Source organism: Chiloscyllium plagiosum, chromosome 6 (genome assembly GCF_004010195.1).
Source record: "Chiloscyllium plagiosum isolate BGI_BamShark_2017 chromosome 6, ASM401019v2, whole genome shotgun sequence".
NCBI lineage: Eukaryota > Metazoa > Chordata > Chondrichthyes > Orectolobiformes > Hemiscylliidae > Chiloscyllium > Chiloscyllium plagiosum.
In genome coordinates, this window is record NC_057715.1 from 28,070,309 (window position 1) to 28,093,346 (window position 23,038).

The 23,038-nt window shown below is 38.8% G+C and overlaps 1 long non-coding RNA gene across 1 annotated transcript in view; it reads right to left on the minus strand.

The window, feature by feature from the left end:
• LOC122550533 overlaps positions 1–17,625 on the minus strand; it is a 59,813-nt gene extending 42,188 nt beyond the window's left edge. The window contains exon 1 of the long non-coding RNA XR_006311872.1: positions 17,548–17,625. This is a non-coding gene — a long non-coding RNA (uncharacterized LOC122550533). The remainder of the gene's footprint in view (positions 1–17,547) is intronic.
• Between the last annotated feature and the right edge of the window lie 5,413 nt (positions 17,626–23,038).

The following is a 23,038-nucleotide window of genomic DNA, read 5'->3' on the forward strand; positions in this document are numbered from 1 at the left end:
TGCTGACGCCTCAGCTAATTATATGGGCATATGATCAAAAAGTGTACAGACATGTATAAAAATGATAAGGTTTGATTTCTGTCTGTACATGTTTACATATGTATGGCATGACCAACTGTACAGACCATCAAATTATTTTATGAATAAAGTATATTTTGAAATAAAAAAAAACATGCAACATGCAAGTAAACCTCAGGTCAGTCTTGCTTGAGCATGCCACTAATTATTTGATATCTTACAAAACTAAAATAAAAACACATCTCAATAATACTTATCTGCACTAGGAATTGGAAAGAATCATAAAAATTTAATAATGAAACATGCACAGATGCTCATAAAATAGGTTTAGTATCATGAGGTTTCAATTGATGTGCATGTGTGATACATGTTCCATGTGCCAAAGCATTTGCAGTTATATGCTGTCACACTTTTCAACACCTCATTTTGACAGACTTCATGCTGAAACTTGCATTTAACGATATACAGAAAATGATGAATTAAGGAAATAATTTACTTGACCAAGTTTATTCTATCAATAGATTTGTGATGTTCGTCTTAGCATGTGTAATTACTTTCCTTTTTCATGTTTCAGTTGACCAAACACAGGCGTGTCTCCCTGAACCCCAGTTTGATCTCGTAATACAATCTACAGTGTAAAATTCTGACTACCTATTTTCCGTGAACAATGGGTTCAATTTTATCCTTTTGAAACGCACCCATTTGTACATTGCTAAAATCAAGCTGAATATTTCCACCGTTTCAACACTATAGAAAGCTTTTTCTTTCAATATTTAGTAAATTGTTTACACTTAATAAGGGGTGTTATCTTTAACTATCACTGATTCAATTCCTAGTCTTCTGTGTTGCTGCTGATTTTTCAAAGTTAAAGCTAGAACACTGGTGGGAGAGAGCTAAGATTTCCAAACTCTCTGTAGGTATCATGTCTTCCTCAGGTATTTAGATTTCTATTTATTGTCAAACGGACATGAAAAGTACAGTGACAAGTGATTTTTGCATGTTATTCACAAAGTGTGATCACACTCCAGTGACACATTGAAACACTGGACATAAATATGTAAGTGTGTGCAGCATGGCTCCAGTTGTACCTTTCACTATCTGACTTTCTGGAATAGAATACATACTCCCTTCACATTATTCTGCATTCTGGTGTGGGACTTGAACTCAAAACATTCATGACAGAACTAAATGAGCTACTAACATAGCCACAGGGTCTCATCCCATTGATCCTGTGTTAGCTATCTGAAAGAAACAACTGCTATGTCTCATTTCCATGTTAGTTTTCCACACCATTTCAAATTTTCTATTTTAAATGTGTATACTGTTTTTTTTAAAAAAAGGTACAGTTCCTTATGGGGGTCCCACATCCTAAGTTTCCTCTGCCAAACAAGAATTTCACTCACTGTTGTTGATGACCTTCATATATTAAGATTTTGAAAAAGAACACAATTCCCCAAGTCAGCAAAGCTCCAATTAAGAATAGCGCTGTGACAGCACTACCTGGTCATAGACATTCATGGAGCATCAACATGTCCAGGCATAGTGTGTGCCACTGATGTGCATACCAATTTGCTAACTAAAATGTTTATACAAGTCTGAAATCAGGACAATCTGACCTGTTCCAAATTGAAGAGTGCAGCAAAAAATGTAAATTTGTTTAATTTGAATGACTGCATTACTGAAGCAGTTTGTTCCTGACCTATGTTGGACCATTTTCATAATACTCCACAAAGAAATAATGAGACGAAATACATTGAAGAACAAGATTCATCCAGGTATCTTTCTTCACCAGAAAGTTAGAATTATTCCATTATTTCAATCAAGCCATTAGAATAAGACAGCGTGGGTGTCTCTTTATTCTACGAACATATTTATGTTCTGAGGGTTGAAATAGTAAGGAATTGTGGAGTATCTGATACAATACAACAATCCAAAGCAGACACTAAATATTTTAAATGTTAAGCATAGCACAACTGTCATTTGTCAGGTCCAAGATTCTCCCTCTATTACTTCCTGAACATGAGTTCCACAAGTTCAAGGTGTTCTAGGTATATTTCACACAACAATCTTTACAAATAGAGACATAGAGATGTACAGCATGGAAACAGACCCTACGGTCCAACTCGTGCATACTGACCAGATATTCTAACATAAACTCGTCCCATTTAACAGCACTTGGCCCATATCCCTCCAAACCCTCCCAATTCATATACCCAAGCAGATGCCTTTTAAATGTTGAAATTGTATCAGCCTTCACCACTTCCTCTGGCAACTCATTGCATACATGCACCACCCTCTGCGTGAAAAATTTGCCCCTTAGGTCCCTTTTATTTCTTTCCCCTCTTACCCTAAACCTATGCCCTCTAGTTCTGAACTCCCTCACCCCAAGGAAAAGACTTTGTCTATTCCTCCTATTCATGCCCCTCATGAGGTCACCCCTCAGCCTTCAATTCTCCAGAGAAAACAGCCCCAGCCTATTCAGCCTCTCCCTATCGCTCAAATCCTCAAACCCTGGCAACATCCTTGTAAAACTTATCTGAATCCTTTCAAGTTCCACAACTTCCTTCTGGTACAAAGAAGACCAGAACTGCATGCAATATTCCAAAAGTGTTCTAACCAATGTAGAGATGCCACATCACTTCAAGAGAAAATACGTTCATAAGTGAAATGGCATCAGGAACGCCAGTGCCAGACACAAGAGAGAGACAGTTTGAAACAGGGAACCAAGTTTCATGCAGGAATCAGCAGGAATCAAGGAGACGTCTTTGCTTGATATGGTCAATGTGAAGTCAGAACCAGTGATGTATAAAGTTCAGATTCGTGCAACATTTCTGAACAATGACAAGGACCAAGTGAAAGCTGCAAAATCACAAACAGTGCAGAAGGAAAACAGGCCCTGCCCCTCAGGACATTCAGAAAGCCAGCCAGGACCCATGTGTGCACCCCCTTTATCAAGTGTTGACAAGTCCTCTAAAACAGGCAAACGTCGCTGCCTCAATGCCTTCACCGCTGGAAGAAGAGAGTGAAATTCTACCAAGCCCTCCTAGGGCAAGAGGTGAGCTCCTGTGCGTTACATGCTGCCAATAATCGAATGCTAAGCGGCCTGGTGCAAAAATGTTTCTGGCCGGTCCTTGCTCTTGGAGAGCCGCCTATGTCTAAGCCACGTTATTGGACCCCTTTAAGGTCCACCATCTGTATCCAATAAATACTATTAATAGACAATTAATATGTTGCACAGAATGTAGTGCTATCTTTTGAATGAGACGCTGAATCAAATTTCGTCTTACCCCTTACATGAGCCTAAAGGATCCCCAGGACCTTTTCCCAAGAGCAGGGAGTTTACATGGTGTGTTAGCCAATATTTATTACCCAAGCAGCACTACTCAAATAGCTCTGCTCATGATCACATTGCTCTTTGTGGGAGCTTGTTTGTTCACAAATTTGCAACAGTTCAACGACTACAATTCAAAGTGATTATGTCCTTATTGCTGACAACAATGACAAGCTACCTGCACTAAATGCCATAACAAGACTGCAATAATGTGAGCTGATATCTATGACCAGGCAAAGTAACGCAAGGTAGGGACGCTATGACAACAAGAGAAGAGCCCAGAGACACAGCCCATTCACTCCATGAGCTGAATGAGTGCTCAGGGGCGCAGTTTCCTTGCTGCAGCATTACAGTGATAGTGCCCAGTTTAACTTAAGGTGTAGCATTGAAGTGCAGAAGTCTGATGTAAGTGGATTGGAGATGTGCTTGGAGGGCGCTTAGAGGCTGGCATGTCAGCTGCCAACATCTGTATACATGGGGTGCACGTGGCTACTGTCCATAGAATATCTAAGTGGAAAAATGTAGAACTCTCTCAGATGTCAGAGGAAATTTCATTAAAAAAAAACTTTATTGCATCTCTTCTGTTATTTATAGTGAAACACATCCAGGTCCCTGGTCCTCTGAATGTGCACAGCATTGCTCCTAGTATCCGGTAATCATGGAAATCAAAGTAGTCACAGATTTTATCTCTCCATCTTCAGAAGTTCTGCCAAGATTATGTTGCATTTTGATCATAATTCTCAGAACAAAAATCAAGCACTGGGAAACCTGGCATTATTCTATTGGATCTGATCTACCATCTCATGAGATTGTATGAAACATATAAAAATAAAATATGTATTGCACAGAAATATTTGCTGTAAAGTAAGTCCATGTATTCAAATTAGATTCAAATGTGTCCTCCGTACTGATTTCAAAGCACTCTGCACACGACTGATTTTATATTTGAGGCAATGCAGGTGAGTTTAAGTGGAACCTTGTACAAAACTATACTTGTGAAAACCTGCACAGTTTAGAAAGCGATTTGGGACTAGATCAATGATGAAACCAAGAGTAGAAACTCCTGGTCACATTTCTTGTCATTTATATTTAATAACCTCTACCTACTTAGTTGGCAAGCCTTGTACGAGAATTTTAGTGATTAGGATGAAGCTATTTGGGATGTAAGCTAAGGCACTATTACAGCAGAGTAAAGTCACCATTGCATTACCAAACCTCTCTGTTAGGTTCCATCCTGAGATTCTTACACGCTTGGTGCAACTGCAATACGCCAACTTCTGTGAACAGCCATGATTTATTTAAGCAAGTACAAGCTTTTGGAGGATCACTTAATAGTCTTTGCGATGCTTGCTGAGTGTGTCAAGTGAGGCTCCCAGAACAAGGGACCTGTCCTCCCTTTATACAGGGTTTTACATCAGTCAGTCATGCACGCAAGACATGACCCCCACCACTCCTCCATAGCCACGTGCTACCCAAAAATCAATGTCAAATGATTAGGTTATTTCACAAAATAATGTATGATTAGGTTATTCCTTAAAACAGTAGGTGATTAGGCTAGTCCTTAAACCGCAGCATTTACAGAGTATGACGAGATTGTCACATCCTGCCTGCAAGACAGGAAAACACCGCACACCACCCCAAAACCACCACCGAGACATCCAATTTCTTATATATCAGCAGTACAAATTAAATTTTTAACATCCCATTGCTCTTTAAAGAGAGACAACTTTTGGTAGCTTAACCTGAGGATTAACACACCTCAAGCAAGGGGAGAAGTTGAGAAAGAGAGCCATCATGATAACCTCAATGAGTGCAAGTATTGAACCCACACTGTTGGCATCACCAACTAGCCCCATCCAGCCAACTGAGTTAAAATGTACCATTACATGTACAGTGCCAGATTGTTTTTCTCCAGTAAGTTAACAGGTTGTTGTCATGAATAGGGGGGACTGTGATGTGATGGTTAGGTCATGACACCAGTAACTCAAAACCCCAGGCTATTCTTCTGAGGACATGGATTCAGCATCCAGGGGGGTTAAAACTCCATTCATAAATTTGGAATCAAATGCTAGGTGATAACGAAATTAGTAGTGACTGTTGTAAAAACCTGGCTTAGGGAAAGAAATTTGCCAAGCTTATCTGATCTACATATTATTTCAAACTACTACAAATTTTAAAGAAAGTGTATCTACCCCACATGGACCACAGTGATTCAAGAAGGCAGCTCACCACCACTTCTGCAAGAGCAATTAGAGATGGCAAAAAATGCTGGCCCAGCCAGTGATGTATATATCCCATGAATGAAGAAAAAACATTAAACTTTCCTCATGCCTCTATGCTTGTGTGACAGAATTACTGTAATAAATAACATTGCCATAGTCCCAGAGGACCATGAGGTTGTTTCCTCATTAGCTAGTGCCAACTGAACCTCAGGTCACCATGCTTCAGACGAGGTTAAAAACACAGGACCTCCATGAAGGCCTCAGCCAGTGAAGGAATTGAACCTGCATTATTAACTCTGCATCACAAACCAGCTGCCCAGCCAACTGAGCTAACCAACTCCCCACAGAATTACTAAATCGCATCAAGTTGGGGGATCCCAGATTTGATTGCTCATCTAGGCAGAACCCATTCTCAGCAGGAGGAAAGTTGGGGTGCTATAATAAACAACTACAGGTGGAAATGTTGTCCAAGCTTTCTGTTCCTGATTGATGTGCAGGAATTGCCACTGGAATTGATGAAGACAGATGGTGAGTGAAACTTGTATTGAGCTTAGCGGTGGTGTGTCTGTTGCTAATAATTTGCCATTGGTTCATCATTAAGCCTCATGGAATGTCCAGTCACTCAGCCTTGCAGCAGAGAACTTTAGTGACTCAACTTACAAGTTTGTATCATTGCCTTTCGGAACGGAGAGGCAAGAAGAGTAGAAACAAATGCAAAACTTGTGTCCAATAAAATGTGTGTGAAAACAAGTAGCAGTTGTACATGCTTACAATCCATTTATTGTCAAGCCAATAACAGTCAATTACAGATTCTAGGAACAAATCTCATAGCAAGCCTCTCAATAACCTAACAGTCCAGAAGTTATATACAACATGTAATCTGAAATTATTCAAATGCTTAATTTTCTTTAAAAAAAAGCCTCATTCTGAAATCTTGATAAAAGAGTCTCAAACTTATTAAATAAATTTCACAAAAAACTACCCTTTGCCAAGTGTTGCAAACTACATACAGCTGTGTTCCAGAGCATTCCAGCTTCTAATGTTACATTTTATTTTGCTACCTCCTGAACTTTGGATAGGATTCCTGGTAAAACAGCTCCAGTGAGAAATCTTAGTTTCCAGGCAGATGTGGTTTTTAAACGAGTTATGTTTTGAAACAAAATGCTTGTATCTGTTTCCTTTCTTTGTAGACAGAAAAATGTTCACAATTTTAAGAAATGTAATAATATCTCAAAATTTGTGAACTTGGAAATGTAATGCAAACAGAAATCAGTCAGATTCTTGAAAGTAATGGCACGGGCCAAACATTTACATATTAAAGGAAGCTTTGTTGCATTTGGCAACGCAAATGACAGGTATTGCATTTTTTCCATTCTGAGTGTTCTGATGGTTTGCACAGGTTGGGAGTATTTATAATGCTTGTTGAGGAACACTTAATTGTTGATGTCGTTTGCCTGTTCTGGGTGAGGAAGTTAACTCAAGGAGATCACGTCTCTGTGGCACCTGTGCACTTCAAACCACCTATTACTGGTTGAAGTGCAATGGTGTAGACCAGACTGGCCTTCCAGCCCATAGGAAGCATTGCAATGATTGCGAGCAAGGGTGGATTTGTGCAGTCCTCACAGGGTGAAGGTCCCTGCTGCAGTTTGTTTTAATCAGAAATCTGCAGCTATTGTGCTCATAATCTTCCAGTATGTGCATGTGACACCTGAGGTATGTCAACATATATGAAATCTCGGAAAGAAACTATTCTATTCATTGCATGTTTTACATCAAATGTAAAAATAGATTTCAACTGAGGCAGCAGCTTTTATATGTCTGGGTAGGCTGGAGCTCAAAGTTGATTTGAAATCTGCATTCAGGATCTCTCCATATGCGCATTAGCATTGTAAAGCTGATTGAGTTCTACCTTGATTTCTGACGTAGTGCTTCACTCCCTGGCCTTCTACCAAGTTTTGCCTTTCCTTCCCCGTATATATATATATATCTTGTATTGGACCATTGCAGTTAATTGTTTTATTTTTAGCTGGGGAGAACTGTCCCTTTTATGAGGTAATGCACTTAGTGTAACCATATTATTCTTCCTCAGTTACTTAATGCAGGGAATGGTTTGAAAGTTATTTTTATGTTTTCGACATCTCAATTCCCACCTGCAAGTTCTAAGTTTCCTCCTCGGTGTAGAATTGTTTGAAAGATCCAAGCAATGTTCTTGTCTGTACAAGAAAAGTTGTTACCAATGATCGTTGCCAAGGCTATCTCTAAAATATTTTCATGCGTGGGTGTCAGTCTTTACTTATGTTACGATATGTGAACTTTCAGATAGGTTTTCAACCTTCTTTCATGAAGGCAGGTACTTTGGCTGCCATGAATGTGATTTTCCGATTCATATTCAAACATCTTTAAGAATGTTAGAATGCAGGTACAGTAAGTGATTAGGGTGTTGGTGCAACCACATACAGACTATGAACAGTTTTAGTTTCCTTATTTAAGAAAGAATATGGTTGCATTAGAGACAGTGAAGTATGTAGTGTAAAGTGTTTAATCTGACTCTCCGATACGCTGATGGAACAAACTATATATCAACCGTTTCACATATTCTTGCTCTTTCTTACAGCTTCATGACAGAATTCCGATACTTTAATATAGTAAATTGTTCCCTTATAAGAACACTATGATTAAAGAAATCAGAGCATGAGTGGACCATCCAGTCTATGAAACTCGGTCTCCGTTCAACATGATTCTGGCTGATCTTGGGCTTCAACTCAAATTTTTTTCCCAGCTCCCAATATTCCTGATTATTGGATTATTAAAATTTAAATGATAGATTTTCAGAGAATTTGTGGGTAATAGAGGTTCCTTGCAAACGAATTAAGAGCAAGAGTAGGCAATTCAACCTTTTAATTCTGCTGTGACATTTGATAATATCATCGCTGATCTGATCATCGTCTCCAGGTGGAGGTGGGGACTGCAGATGCTGGAGATTGGAGCGGTGCTGGAAAACCTCAGCAGGTCAGGCAGCATCCGAGGAGCAGGAAAATCGGCGTTTTCAACAAAAGCCCTTCATCAGGAATGAATAATGCAGGATTTTCCTGCTCCTGGCCTACTGTGCTATTCCAGCTGTGCTAATCTTGACTCTGATCGTGGTCTCTACTTGCCTGTCTATTCCCAATACCTTACCCTTCCTTGTCAATCAAGAATGTATTTAACTCAGCCTTAAACAAATATTCAATTGCCTTGCTCCACTGATATGAGAAAGTGAAAAGGTCTTTCCTAACCATAAATCTACTCAACAATGAAGACTCCACTATCATCTGGGTTGTGAACCCCAAAGATTCACAACTCTTTGAGTGAAGACATTATCTCAGTCCTAAATGACCAGCCCCTCATTCTGAGAATGTGTCTGTGTTTTAGATTTTATGACTAGTGGATATAGCCTCTCAGCATTAAGCCCACCAAATCTCTTCAGAATCATGTATAGTTCAATGAAGTCATCTCTCATTTCTCAGAAACTTCAGAAAACATAGAAGCAATCTACACCACCTCTCATCAAAGGACAATCTCCTCAACCCAACTTCATAAACTTTCACTGTACTGTCTCCAACATAATTGGACTCTTTTTTAATGTGAAGACTAGAACTGCACACAGCACTCTAGATGTGGTCTCACCTTTACCCTGTACAATTGTATGAAGACTTCAAGTACAGGAACAAGGAAGTCTGGTTACCATTATACAGAATTATGCATACCTTAGCCAACTCTGTATATACTCTTTTTAGCAATTCAAAAAGGCGAAGATGATCAAATGGTATGGTTTCACTTGACAGATTCCTGGGGTGAAGGGATTGTCATAAAAGGACATGTTGAACTGGTTGAGTCTGTAAGTTCAGAAGGGTCCTGAGAGGAATTAACAGGGTTGATTCTGAAATTATGCTTCTCCTCCTAGAGAAAACGGTTTCTGGCAAATACAAAGTCTCATATTTAAGACCGAGACTGGGGAAATATATTCCCTCAAAAGGTCATCAGACCATGGAATTCTCTTCCTCAGATCAGTGAAGCCAAGGTAATTGAATATTTGTTTAAGGCTGAGTTAAATACATTCTTGATTGACATGGATGTCTAAAGATATAGGGAACAGACAGGTAAGTGGAGCTCACAGTTAGGTCAACCATAATATTATCAAATGTCAGAGCAGACTGGAGGGGCTGAATGGCCTACTCTTGCTCTTAATTCAGTTTGCAAGGAACCTCACTACCTCCAAGTTCTCTGAATATGATAATCCTGTTTTGATAAAGAAAAATGAAGAAGAGTAATGCAGAAAAAAAGATTGTGGATTTAAAAAGAAAAAAAGACATCAAAAATTCCATGCCTAAGCAACATCTGCTGTTCTGAAGCTTCACCATACTAATTTTAGTTTGACCAAAGATTGGCACAATTCAAACTTTCAGTTTAACCATTGCTGCATGTTACTTCTGCATTTCTCCCACTATGCTCCCCTCTCACTAAGGAAACATCAAAGGGAAGGTACATGAAGACTTGCCAAATCATTCACATTTTTTATTAATAGGGGGATATGGATGCAAACAGTCAACATAGTCAACCATAATCAATAAGTGAAGATTTTGTCATGTTCAGAAGCTTTTGTAGTATAGCAATTGGACTGGCTACAGAATTTCTATCAATGACTGTAGCAGGAAGTTTATACCAATCTATTCCTGTTTGTTGAACACATTGAAATCAAACTGAGGTGATGATAAAGCAACCTGCATTAAAGTTCAAATTGGCCAAAGCTCTACCTTTCACATTTTGTTTTTAAAAATAGCAGGAATTCTACTCAATGGAAGTAGACTCAATGCTTGATTGATTAATTTGATTTATTGTCACTTGTACCTAAGTAGAGTGAAAAGCTTTGTTTGTAAGCAGTACAGGCAGATCATAGTAAACAAGGGAATACAGATCACAGGGTGAAATAAAAACTTGGACAGAGTAAGTCATACAGCATGTGTGCTAGGCAAGATTAACATTAACACGATCAGCATTATTTGAAGTTAGAAAGTCCATTCATCAATCTATTAACGGCAGGCAATAAATTATTCTTGAATCTGCTGGTGCATGTGTTGCTATGGAGAGAAAAGGGAATTTGGGGTTATAGTTTGTTAATATAACAAATAGTTAAGCAGGTAATTTAGGTTAATTTATTAACAATTAGACTGGGTGTGATAGGCTGTCTTGTATCAAAGTGGTCATGTTTCTACCCCTGGACTGAGAGATCTGGGTTAAAGCATCACCTGCTCCAGAGGTCTGTAATAACATTTCTGAACAGATTGATTAGAAAAGTAGATTGATTATTAAAAAATAGACTAGTTGGAGCAGCCTTTGGAGAGGTGGTCACTGCAGGGGGTAGAATGTTTCATCTCCCTTTCCAATACCATCTTGATATCGTCTCCCCCACCCCTTTACCTTGCCCTACTGTTGATGGTTTGCATTGCCTTTAATGGACTTTCCAAGTAAATTATTCAATTTACTATTGAAGAATTACTAATGGAGCTTCATAGATGGGGAAAAAAAATACTACAGGTGATTTGGTGATGGGGAAAAAAAATCAGTCATGTGTAAGAGCACTTCTTAATAAAGACAAAACAAAAGGAGAAAAAAAGTAGATTGGGTGGATATAAAGGATGAATATGTACATTTAGTATATGGAGTGGGCTATAGACAAGGCAGTTAATAAACTGTAAGGTGTCTTGTTTTCTATCTCACCTACTGGGCTAGTTGTCAACTGGCATTGATAGCAGAAAACAGTTACCTAAGGGGGAAGCTTGGAAAATGAATTATTTTCAGATGGAAAATTATATTTGATGTAAAATTGGCTGAAAACAAGTGCAAAATGACAATAACTTCCAAATTAGTTGAAGCTGACCTTTACATACAATGGAAAATTGATGAGGATGTGAACATGGGTATCATCATTGCCAAGAAAAAGTGCATGATATAGCATTGGCACTGTGCTTCCGACTAGAAGTAACGTCAGGTGTAAAGTGTTCTCAGACCAGAGGCTCAAAAGTTGGACGCTGAGGAAGGCTTGGAAATTATATTAAAATTTGTCAGAATTTGTATGAAAGATGATTTATTAAATGCATGAGACGTGTTCAAACTTTGATAAATTTAGAATAAAAGATGGATATTCTATGGCAAAATAAATAATTACATTTAACAGACTATAAACATTAGCTTGTTATCTAGGGGTATGATTCTCACTTAAGGACTTGCAGTGCACTGATATATGAAAGAACCTGGGTTTAAATCCTGGATGAACCCTGATAGTCTAAGGGAAGCTGATTTCATATGATAATGCCACGAGTAATTCAAAAACCCCCGATTAATGTTCTAGAGAGACGGGTTCAAACACTACCATGACAGATGATAACATTTGAATATAGCAGAAAACTGGAATAAAGAGGTAGCTTAAATCAACCACTGGTTTGTCATCAAGTTCCCATCTAGTTCACTAATGTGAATAAGCTTTAGGGAAGGAAATCTGCCATGCTTATCTGATTTCTCCTACGCTGACACCAGATTCACAATAATGACTCTTCATTCTTAGTAATTAGGGATCTGCAATAAATATTGGCACAGCCAATGTGCCCACATCCTGTGATTAACATTTTTAAAAAAAAATGCATTTGTAAAATATGCTACTTGGCATTTCCTAATCCAGTTCTGGCTTTTAAATTGGTTGACTGAGCCAAGATATTGAACGTGATAGACTCCTCATATTAACTGGAGTTAGATTTTCAGAAAGAAGTATACTTTTGGAATGGATATCAGAAACCTTAAGAAAGGACCCTTGAAAAACATTCATTTCCACTGGCCTTTATATCTCAAATGGGACATTCAACACTATCGCAAAACAAAACAGGATTTAATTGGATTGGCAATGTGATGCTGCCAAATACAAGCTGAATGCATCAACCTGAAAGAAGATTCATGACTAAAATTGGAATGCTTTGAGATCCATTTGGAAATTACGATAGATGACAGGAATTGAGAATTATAACAAAACAATGAGCCCCAGGAATGCCCAGAGTACGGTCAATAATTGTTTGAGATGCCAATCAAAATACCATTATGCAATGAATGATCGGAAATAGAATAAGAAGGTTCTCAAAGTTATGCATGACACAAGGGGTTCAATAGGAAAACGCGCTGATACTTACCAGGGAGATGGAATTCTTTTAGTTACAAGTAACTTCAGCACAGTAATAAACATTTCTGTTGCACTCTCATTCAATTACGCCATGTTGAACAGTGGATCCGCACCCACAGTGTACAGCATGAATTGGTTAAAATGCTACTTAGATTCTTGTAAATGATAAGTGAGGTTAAGGAAATAGAGAGCTTTACCCGACTCAGTTAGAGGATGAAACATGCTGAAAGCATTTAAAAAAGAGGGGTAAAATAGCTGGGGTAAGTCATTTTATCAACACAGATGTCAAGTGAAATACGTTATTGCCAGGCACATTGTCTATATTAAAATGAAAGGTGAGTGAACATGCAGCAGGCGAGGCATTGGTTTGTTTAGGAAGCCAGTGAATTGCTGCTTTTGTAATTTGGACATTATTGTATTTCTTTAACAAGCGTTCACTTTTCTAATCAAAATATTAAGCAGCTGTCATTAGCATTAAGAGATTGGAATTTAAAATAATAAAAATGGTAATTAACTTAAAGCTATTTTGGCAGTTTGCCATCCATTTTCTCACAGGTCAAAAATCCTAATAAAGGACACAGACGTAATAGACAATGGATTCACTAGACTTATAGAAGAAATCAGTGACAAATGTGATGTATGTAAAAAACCAAGTGGTCACCATAATGGCCCATAGAGAGTCTCCCAAGAACAAGAGATTTTCATAAAGTTGCAGCAATAGACCTGAAAGTGGATAAGGGGAACTAAGTATTTTTATGTTGCACTTCATAGACCTGCTAACTAGATTTAATTACATCAAAATGAGAAAAGAATAATAGTGGCAAGATAATGGAAAATTTGACAGGGATTGGACTGGGGCACAAGTTAAATTCCTAACTGATAATAGAGAGTAATTGGCTAATTATTAATTTAGGGATGTGTGTGAAAAGATGAACAACGTGACAATGAATACAACAATGGAAAGTTCCTTTAGTGATAGAGTGTGAAATAAATCATGCTGTAATGGATTAGATGCTTCTTAGCAGACCACCAAGTCCGGTATGAGCAGTCCACACAAAGAACTCACTGCAAATGGTTGGGGGCTACATTTCCCATCAATTGTTTTTCAGAAGAAATCTATAGACTCCTATGGTAATGAGAGATCATCCCAAGCTTGTACTACAGTTAGCTCCACTTGTTCTGCGGACAGTTGAGTGCCTAGACACCAAAAACAATTGTCTGTCTCTTGCACATCCAGTTTCATTTGACTCTTGAAAATAAACAACGTGCTCATCAGTAAGATATTTCACTTGACACTCGATACCTGTGCTGATAAATTGCTTTACTGCATTCAGCAAGAACATTCATTAAGACTGAAGTTTCAGATAAAAAGCTAGCAAGCCTAATGGCTCTCAGAAATAAGTTTCATTCCGGGAACATGGTATATTACAAAAGAGAAGGTCAGAAAGATTAGGGATCTGTAATAGGTAGTTTAAGGCTGTCAGGGAGGATGAGTTGCCTCACTTCTTTCTCATTAACGTGAACCAGTTAATGGATGACTCGATCCTCTTCCTTGATGCTCTTCCAGCACCTCACAAATTTCTGTGCCAGCTTGGATTCACTCATCAGCTGGCACTGGGTTGGTGGTTGTTGAGTTTTCCAATAGAGATCCAGTCAAGTGATGCTTGCATGAATCAGCTGAAGCTGATTGAGGTCCTCTTTCAAGAAAAATGACAAATGTGAAACCAAACCTGGTTCAAACCATTGGATTTGTTTTGGATCTGGTTCATAAGTCATGTATTTGGATGTGAGCAGAAGAGGTACAGTTAGTAAGTTTGCAGATGACACCAAAAGTGAGTTTTAACTATACAGGATTAACGAGACTGAACACTCTTGTGTGTACCATCCTGGATTTGAATGTTAGCATGTCACAGTTTGAATGTCACAGTTAAAGAACTGTCCCTTGGTTACCTTAGAGTTGCAGGTAACAACATTCTCTTATTCTAAATGCTGGAAACCAGTTATAAAAAGGAATCAGGACAAATTAACTTCAATCAGCTGATAAAACTAAGAATCTCAAGAATCAACTGATTAACCTCCACTGCAACAGCTCGAAGTGTCAACTAGTCACTCGTTGCAAACAAATCGGAGACTGATCAGTATTTACGTGTCTTTTAACTTTTATCTCTTTGGTCTCATCTTTTTTTCCTGAGCGTACGTGTATTGTGTTACTAAATCTGCTTGCATTTAGTAATTAATAAACTTACTTGTTTTGTTAATTCAAGAATGTCTGGTTAAATTGGCTCCTTTTAAAACATAGGTTTCTTTGGGTCTGAAAGAAAGGTTTCCATAAAGGATTGGATCCTTTTTAAGGGCTGGCATGGTGGCTCAGTGGTAAGCACAGCTGCCTCACAGTACCAGGGACCCAGGTTTGATTCCATCCTGGAGTGACTGTCTGTGTGGAGTTTGCACATTCTCCCCTCGTTTACGTGAGTTTCCTCCGGGTGCTCTGGTTTCCTCCCACAGGTCAGGTGGATTGGATATGCTAAATTGCCAGTGTCCTTGGAGGATTTGGGTTATAAAGAGAGGCTGAACAGGCTGGGGCTGTTTTCCCTGGAGAGTCGGAGGCTGACCAGGTGACCTTCTAGAGGTTTACAAACTTATGAGGGGCATGGATAGGGTAAATAGACAAAGTCTTTTCCCTGGGGTCAGGGGGTCCAGAACTAGAGGGCATAGGTTTAAGGTGAGTCTATGACTCCATGACTTTAAATGCAGGGTTACAGGGACAGGGTAGGGGGATGATTCTGGTAGAATGCTCTTCAGAGGGTCAGTGTGGACTTGATGGGTTAAATGGCCTGTTACCACACTGTATAGATTCTATAAGTCTAGATAAGTCCTGCTGCAACCAATGAAAAAGGGCAGGTGAATAGAGGGAGCAATTGGTTCATTCACCGCTCACCCAGGAGCTGAGCAGTTGGGGCACTCTATTTGGATTAATGAATTAGAGAATCTCATTCGGGGTCTGGTCATATATCTCAGACCTTTTAGTTCTCTGCCTCCTACACAGTTTCAATAAAGCTCAGCAGAAGCTTGACAAAAAACAAAAGACGCTCGTTTTTCACTTCAACTCTTTACAATCTGCTGGATTCACCAAGTTCAACATTTTCAGAAAATAGCTGCTGTTTCCATTACTTTAGACAGCAGGTTGTTGGAGCCATTCTGCATCTCATTAAGTAACCCCTGTCAGAGATTTGTTTCTTGCTGTTTTCCCTGCACATCGCTTGTTTAAAGCCTGCAACGCCTCTCACTTTCTCCAGCCCTGTTGATTGGCTGCATAAACTAGATTTCTTTCTCCCCAAAGAATTTCCAGCATTTTATGTTTCCTTTTCAGGTCTCTAGCATCCCAAGAAATTTTGACTTCTAAAATAGACATGTGCATTTGGTCGTATTTGCTTTCAGCTAACTTGGTTGTTACAGCATCAACAGCTATAACGTTCTCAGAGAATTGGCTTTGTGAAAGGCAGTCTTTTAGTTAACTGCTTTGCTAAAACTAGTGTAGAGCAAACTGGTCGAAATTAGAATGAATTTGATGCTGAGCCCACAGACTTGGCATTCTCCAAGAGGATTGTTTTTAGCATTTGGCAGACAAGCTGCACGTTAGGTGAATGAAGCTATGGGATCGTGGAATCACACAACGAAAAAACATGGAAGATTTCTACTCAGCCCATCATGCCTATGCCTGCTCTTTGTAAAAGTTGTCTAATTCATCTTATTCCCCTGTTGTTTCCCCAGACTGGTATTCAGGTTTTGATTTTGAGTACTTACCCAATTCCATTTTGAAAAGGATTATCAAATCTGCTGGTTCTGCCCTTTCAGGCAGTGCATGCCAAATCATGGCAACTTCCTCCATTAATTTCCCTTCCCTGTGTCCCCTTTTGCTTCTTTGTCAACCACTTTAAGGCTGAGTGCCCTGGTTATGGTTCAGTCTGCTATAATATACAGTTTTGATTTACCTATTATGTAAAAGTCACCTTGTAATTTGGACACCACGATCAAATCCCTGTTCAACCTTTTGTACTTCAAAAAGAACAGCCTCAGCTTTGCTCCTCTCTCCTTGTGCTTGAAGTCTTTCAAACCTGGTACATTCTAGTTAATCCCTAACACCTCGACAACGTTCCAAAGTGTAGTGACCAAAATTGGCTACACTGGCTGAGCCTAACTAGTATTTTATACAGTTTTATCCTAATCTTTTGGTATTCTACCAGTTTCCTTTCTTCATAAAACACAGGGACTCCAAAATAAATACAGAAAATGTTGTTCTATTGGAATAGAAATGGCCTGTATCTTCTGGCCCTGAAGGCAATGGGAGGACAACTTAGTTAGATGGGTGGTGATATACCAGAAACCTGCTATCTACCTGAAATTTGTCTGGACAGGAAAAACCATGCATAACCTTCCTAATCTACTGCCAATTGACCCCTTAAGTGATCATTTAATGTGCATTAAAGATCACCTCAGAGCCTAATTCAGCCTGGGCTCCAATTATCTCAGTTCCACACAGATGGGGCTGAAAGTTAGCCTACCTGATTGGCAAACAAGAGCAGGCAGACTGTAAATTCTGAGGAGGGGGATGACCCCTCCCACTAAACTATACTACTTAGTGTGCAATCAAAGGATTTAACATAGGGCTGGAAGGTGGCAATTGGAGAGTCAAAGCCTTGTCCTTGCTTTAGGCCCTCTCTCCCCATGACTAGCAGTACCAAACATGCATGTGCACACAGACCTCCACTCACCTGAGAATTTGGTCTTCAGTATGTGGGTATGCTCTGAGCAAAGGCCATGGCCTCCATGGTGACTGCACAATGTACAAGAGTTGCTGACATATGATTGGCTGGCAGCTTTCATTGGCTGGGATTTCTATATCCAGGGTGTCTGATTGCAGAGAGAGTTCTACAGCTGTGCTCCAAAATGCCTGTTTGGAAGAAGGTGTTGTGCATCTTGCTTTAAAAAGGTCAGCAAGTGCGATACTCAGCTTAAAGAGCAGATTCTTGGTTTCTTTCTCCTTATATGTTCCCCCAACCTGAATATTTTAAGCATTTAGTGTAGCTATTTCATATTTTTCAGCATCTTCAGTGTTTTGTTTTTTGTATCAAGGATCCCAGACAAGAACCTTCTGCTGCTGTATCCCACATGGATGGTGAGTTTGGCTTTGGTGAAAGGATAAATAAAGTGAGTGAGGTGTATTGGGCTGACTCAGCTTGGACTTTTCAAAATAGAGCTTCAATATAACCAGTATATTCACTTCTAAGTATTGTCTTTTTATTACTGGTTTTCCCACTAGGATTTAATAGGTAGGAGGTTGCTTATGGAAGACAAAGCCATCTCCCATCTCCATTGAAATTAAGTCCATGGAAGGAAGGCTCTTGGATAGCCTTGCTGGTCCATTGCCAATCAATGCCTTTTAGTGTGTAACTAATTCACATTTGTTGGCCTCTTTCCATCAGTGCTAGAAGCAGGATAAGGAACAGTTGCCCATTGGCTTCTGGTTGGGCCTTTCTGCACACAGGCACTCAGTGCAGTGGGACCCACTAAGAGTCAGCATCCTGTCCATGCTGCTGAATCCCTTCCCTCACTCGATCCCTAACCCACCAACCTGTAGCCTGGGATCCTGCAATGACCTCTGTCTTGGGTAGTTGCAATACCAGTGGCAGCCACTAACCCCTCAGTGGTGCTGCTGCTCAATAAAGATGCTGGCTTATGGGATGAGTCACCCTGCAGCTGAGTGCTTACCCCTAGAGAAAGGCCTGATGCTATCTTGTCACGTGCCTAAGTGGCACATGAAAGTGGGCCTTCCTGATAAGAGGTAATGGGGGCATTATTAACTCTGCAGCCAATAACTCAGACACCCTTTGTTTGTGGTGGATTCAGACTTGATATACCTTTGGAGCAGCTTCCTAAAATTGTCATACCATCCTCAATTGGTGACAAAACCACTGAGACTTTCTATTCCCTTTAACATTGTCCCATTTAATTTATTTTGCCTCTCCTCCTCCTCCTCTTTCCTGTCAAACTGGATCACTCTGCATAGAATTTGATCTTATATATGGATGACTATTCCACCAGTCTAGGTCCCTTTAAATATCCTCCTCATTGTTTATTACCTTTTCTGGTTTTATGTATCTGTCAACTTTGAAATTATAACCAATATATCCAAGTCCAGGTAATTAATGTATATCAAAACAATATATTGTTTCAAACAATGACATCTTTGCACTTTTCCCTCCAGTCTGAAAAGGTGACTGTTCACTACTCCTTCTGTATTCTATCCCTCAACCAATTTATATCCACACTACCACTGCCCCCTTCTTTCAATTAGCTTTAATATTTCTAACAAATGTGAGTAATACTTTGTTAAACCCCTTTAGAAAGTCTATAAACATTGGATTAATATAAAGTGCATCAGCATGTGAACTGTCATTGTTACAGAAAAGTAAAGACCAAGCTTTATGTTCCACAAGAGTGCAACTGATCTTGGAACTATATTATTCACATAATTGGAAGTGAGATCAAATACATTTTTGAATTGAAAGGGCTACTATTGCAAATGAGTGGGTTGGCTGATCTGGGATACAATCCTTAGCATATAACAGAGAATCCATGGATAACAACTTGGAGACCAACAGGTGGTCCTGCCATTACACCAGAGCGATACATCATTCATCTCTTGATGAAAGATTGCTAACATACACCGCATAATATCAGATAAATGTCCCCTCATTGCCTGGAAAGACAGTTCACAAAAAATTGGGTTATTGTCCAGTTATGGTTATGAAAAACAAGTGAGATCCCCAAATTAATTGCTAACATTGGCATTATCACTGTACTAATCTGAATCTTTGAAGTTATTGCTACTTCATTCATTAGAATGATTGAGAAAGTGCTCAGTGGACCTGTTTCTGTGTACATGTCTTAGCTCTGACTGTCCTCTATTAGACTAACTTTTTTTTTATGAATAGATAGAAATATAGATTTAACAAAGTCAATTCTTATAAATTACATCCAATTTTAACAGTAGTACAACTTGATAATACAACATAAAGATCAAGTAATAGCATAAAATAGAGCCTTGCTTAATTTAATTAGGTCTATTTACCATCACGCTAAATGCACATTGGATATTGCAATAGTATTAATGTTCATGTAAATATCAATGTCAAGTTCCCCATTTTTCTGATTGGCATTACATCTGTCAAAAATTGCCAACAGTCAGAAAACAAGCCTCTTCACTTTAATCCATCTAGAAGATGGATATTGACCTGAAAAGGAAAGTTTGTTACTCTACATATTGAACATAATTTCATAAGTTGCCAAATTCCAAAAAAATCAAATTACATTGCTTTACCAATTTAAAAAGTTCAACCATATGAGTCCACTTAATTTCACCCAATATAGATTTCACTGCATAATGAATGATGTCTTAGAAAGCAATTTTGTTTTTATTGTTGTTTGAAAGGATGTTGTATTAAAAACATTAATAGGTCTCTAACAGCCATCTGCTTCTCCTACAACAGAATGGTTTTTGTGCTTTAATTTTTTTTCTTCTAACAATACACAAACATGTTGTCCTTCTTGTTCAGAAGTGCTTTCTCATACCCAATTGCACTCTGAAAATATCAGAGTTTAATCAAACAGTTCTGAAGAGAGCCATAAGATCAAAATTTGAGAAAATATGTGCCTCCATTGGTCATAACTATCATTGAATTGTTACAAAGTGATTTAAAAAGAAATTTTACAAAATGGGTGGGTTACTCTTCGAAGGGTCGGTGTGGACTTGTTTGGCCGAAGGGCCTGTTTCCGCACTGTAGGGAATCTAATCTAATCTTTTTAAAAAAAAACAGATGAGGAATAAGCAAATCTTAAAGAAAGCAACACTTTTTCATGATTATTGGAAGCCAGCAAGAGTTTCTATGGAAACACAAGCATTTCTAATGGAAATGCATTCCAGGAATTTGCCATATTTTTTGTAAGCATTTTGAGGTTTTAAGCGACAAATATCACTGGCCTAGTCGCTGTATTCATAAAAAATAGAATGGTGACTTCGCTAACAGCACAAATAAAATATCAAAATGAATCACCATTTCTGTCTTATAACATCAATGTCTCTGTGATTAAGTGAGCAGTGCACATTATAACAACAGCAAACTCTTTGATAGGGAAAGTACAGAAAACGGAGCATTAGCCACTGTGTGGTGCCTGCCTTTTGCTGTACACTGAGTTAATAAGATGTGTAAACATATGCTTAGCCTTATTAAACAAGTGCAAAATGTGACAAAAGCAACCAGCAGCAGAAGTGCACTTTTTCATAAATATACTCTGCTCTTCATTTTTATTTTAAAAAAAGCTTATGTCAGCCTCTGGTTTATTTGGTAACAATGGGAGCCTACACCAAAGTGACTTAGACTTCTGAACAAGGGGGCACCTCCCTAAAAACTACTTAAGGCTTTAGTTGTTAATGTTAAAAGTCACAAACTGTAGTGGTAATATAGAACTGTCTCTACAAGTGAGGCTAGAACAACAGGAAATTTCAAAACTAAAATTAGCTACATTTCTATGAGATAATGTTGTTAAGTGTAATTGTATCAATGCAACTAAATAGAGTAAGGGTGCAGTTCAGCCATAATCAAACTGAATGGTATAACCATCTCAAGACTGTAGGACTCAATTCTGTTCCTATGGATCCAACTTTCCTTTTTTTTTCTAAAAAAAAAAGTGACTGGCAACTAATACCTCCCACATTGCTGAGAAAACTCAAATTATTGCACACCTTTCACCTCCATTAAGAGCTGACATGCAGAGCGGAGGTGAGTTTCTCAACCTCTTACAGATTTCAACAGTTGATCACTAGTCAACAGAAGCAGTCGGGTAGTAAGAGGCCAGCTGCATCTCTATCCGAAGGATTGCTAGTCAACGACTGCACCTTTGGAAGATATTTATGCCATCATATGGAGACAATGCACGGAAGGTGATTCAGGGATGTCGAAGACCACTACCTTTTCCCTCCTCTGTGCCTCTGATTAGCCCCAGATTGGAACAATTAGATGCCCTCCCATCCCACAGAAGGGCCATCCCAGTAAGAAAACGAGCCACCTTTCTTGCTTATTAAGGTGAGTAACCAGGGAGGTGGTGAGCTGAGGCCCCTCAGTAGCTTTTCACTGACCACTTGAGAGGCTTAATTTGTGGTAGATTAAGAAGATTCCCTATTACCTTATTGCTTGGAACTTAATTGGTAAGGTGGTAAATATGATCAATTCACCAATCTTTTTACTACTTGTCATCTCTAGGGAGGAGAAGATCACACTAAGTATTTTTTCTCTTTGAGCTTGTTACTAGTCATACAAGGAAGAATTTACTAGTACTAAAATTATCACTGATGATTAGCAAGGAAAGTTAAGTCATGCAACAAATACACACAATGAAGGGGTAAGATGCAGTAGGAACAGCAATAAGCTTGGCAAAGTGCCCACTGGGTTTATTATAGCCTGCAGAACTGCTGTTGGGAGAAGTGAAAGCTAGGACTGGTATTATAATGGGAATTTGAAGTTAGAAGTATATTAGAGAATGTTACAGGTTTTTGGGGGAGAGGTGGCAGAAGCAATCAGTGCAGGAACAGTTGTACAATGCAAAAAGAATCTGTGATGGAACAACATTAGCCAAATAAGTGAAGGAGCTGATGCTAATACATATTCTCTAAAACTTACCAATCCTGGTCTTTCTCAGAAGCCGGTTATAAAGAAAATCCACATCAGCAAAGTAAACATATCTCTTCAAACCTTCAAGTATCTTCTACTCAAACACACCTTGTCAGCTTCAAGGGCATTTACTTTTGAGGAAGCACATGAAGTTATATATGAAAAACTTTGTCCAATCTTTATCAATTTTCCTCTGTCAGCTCACTTATACTTTAGTGCTCTCCTACGGCTATGTCTGCCTCTTAATCCTTTTATTCCATTTAGAATAGTCTTGGATTTTTCAGTGAGCATGGTTATCCATTGATTGTCCTTCTGTTCCATTGCATTTTTCTCCATTTGAGGAAAGATAACTTGATGGAGCAGTGAGCACAATGTACACTTCCTTCCTATACTTGTGTATGCCATGTTAATGTGACACAAAGAAGTTTTTTGTTTTGTTGAATGAAATGTCCTTGGAGCTAAGTAAATGCCCTTGAAGCAGTCAGTGTGTTTGAGTCGAAGATGCTTGAAGGTTTGGAGAGATATGTTTACTTTG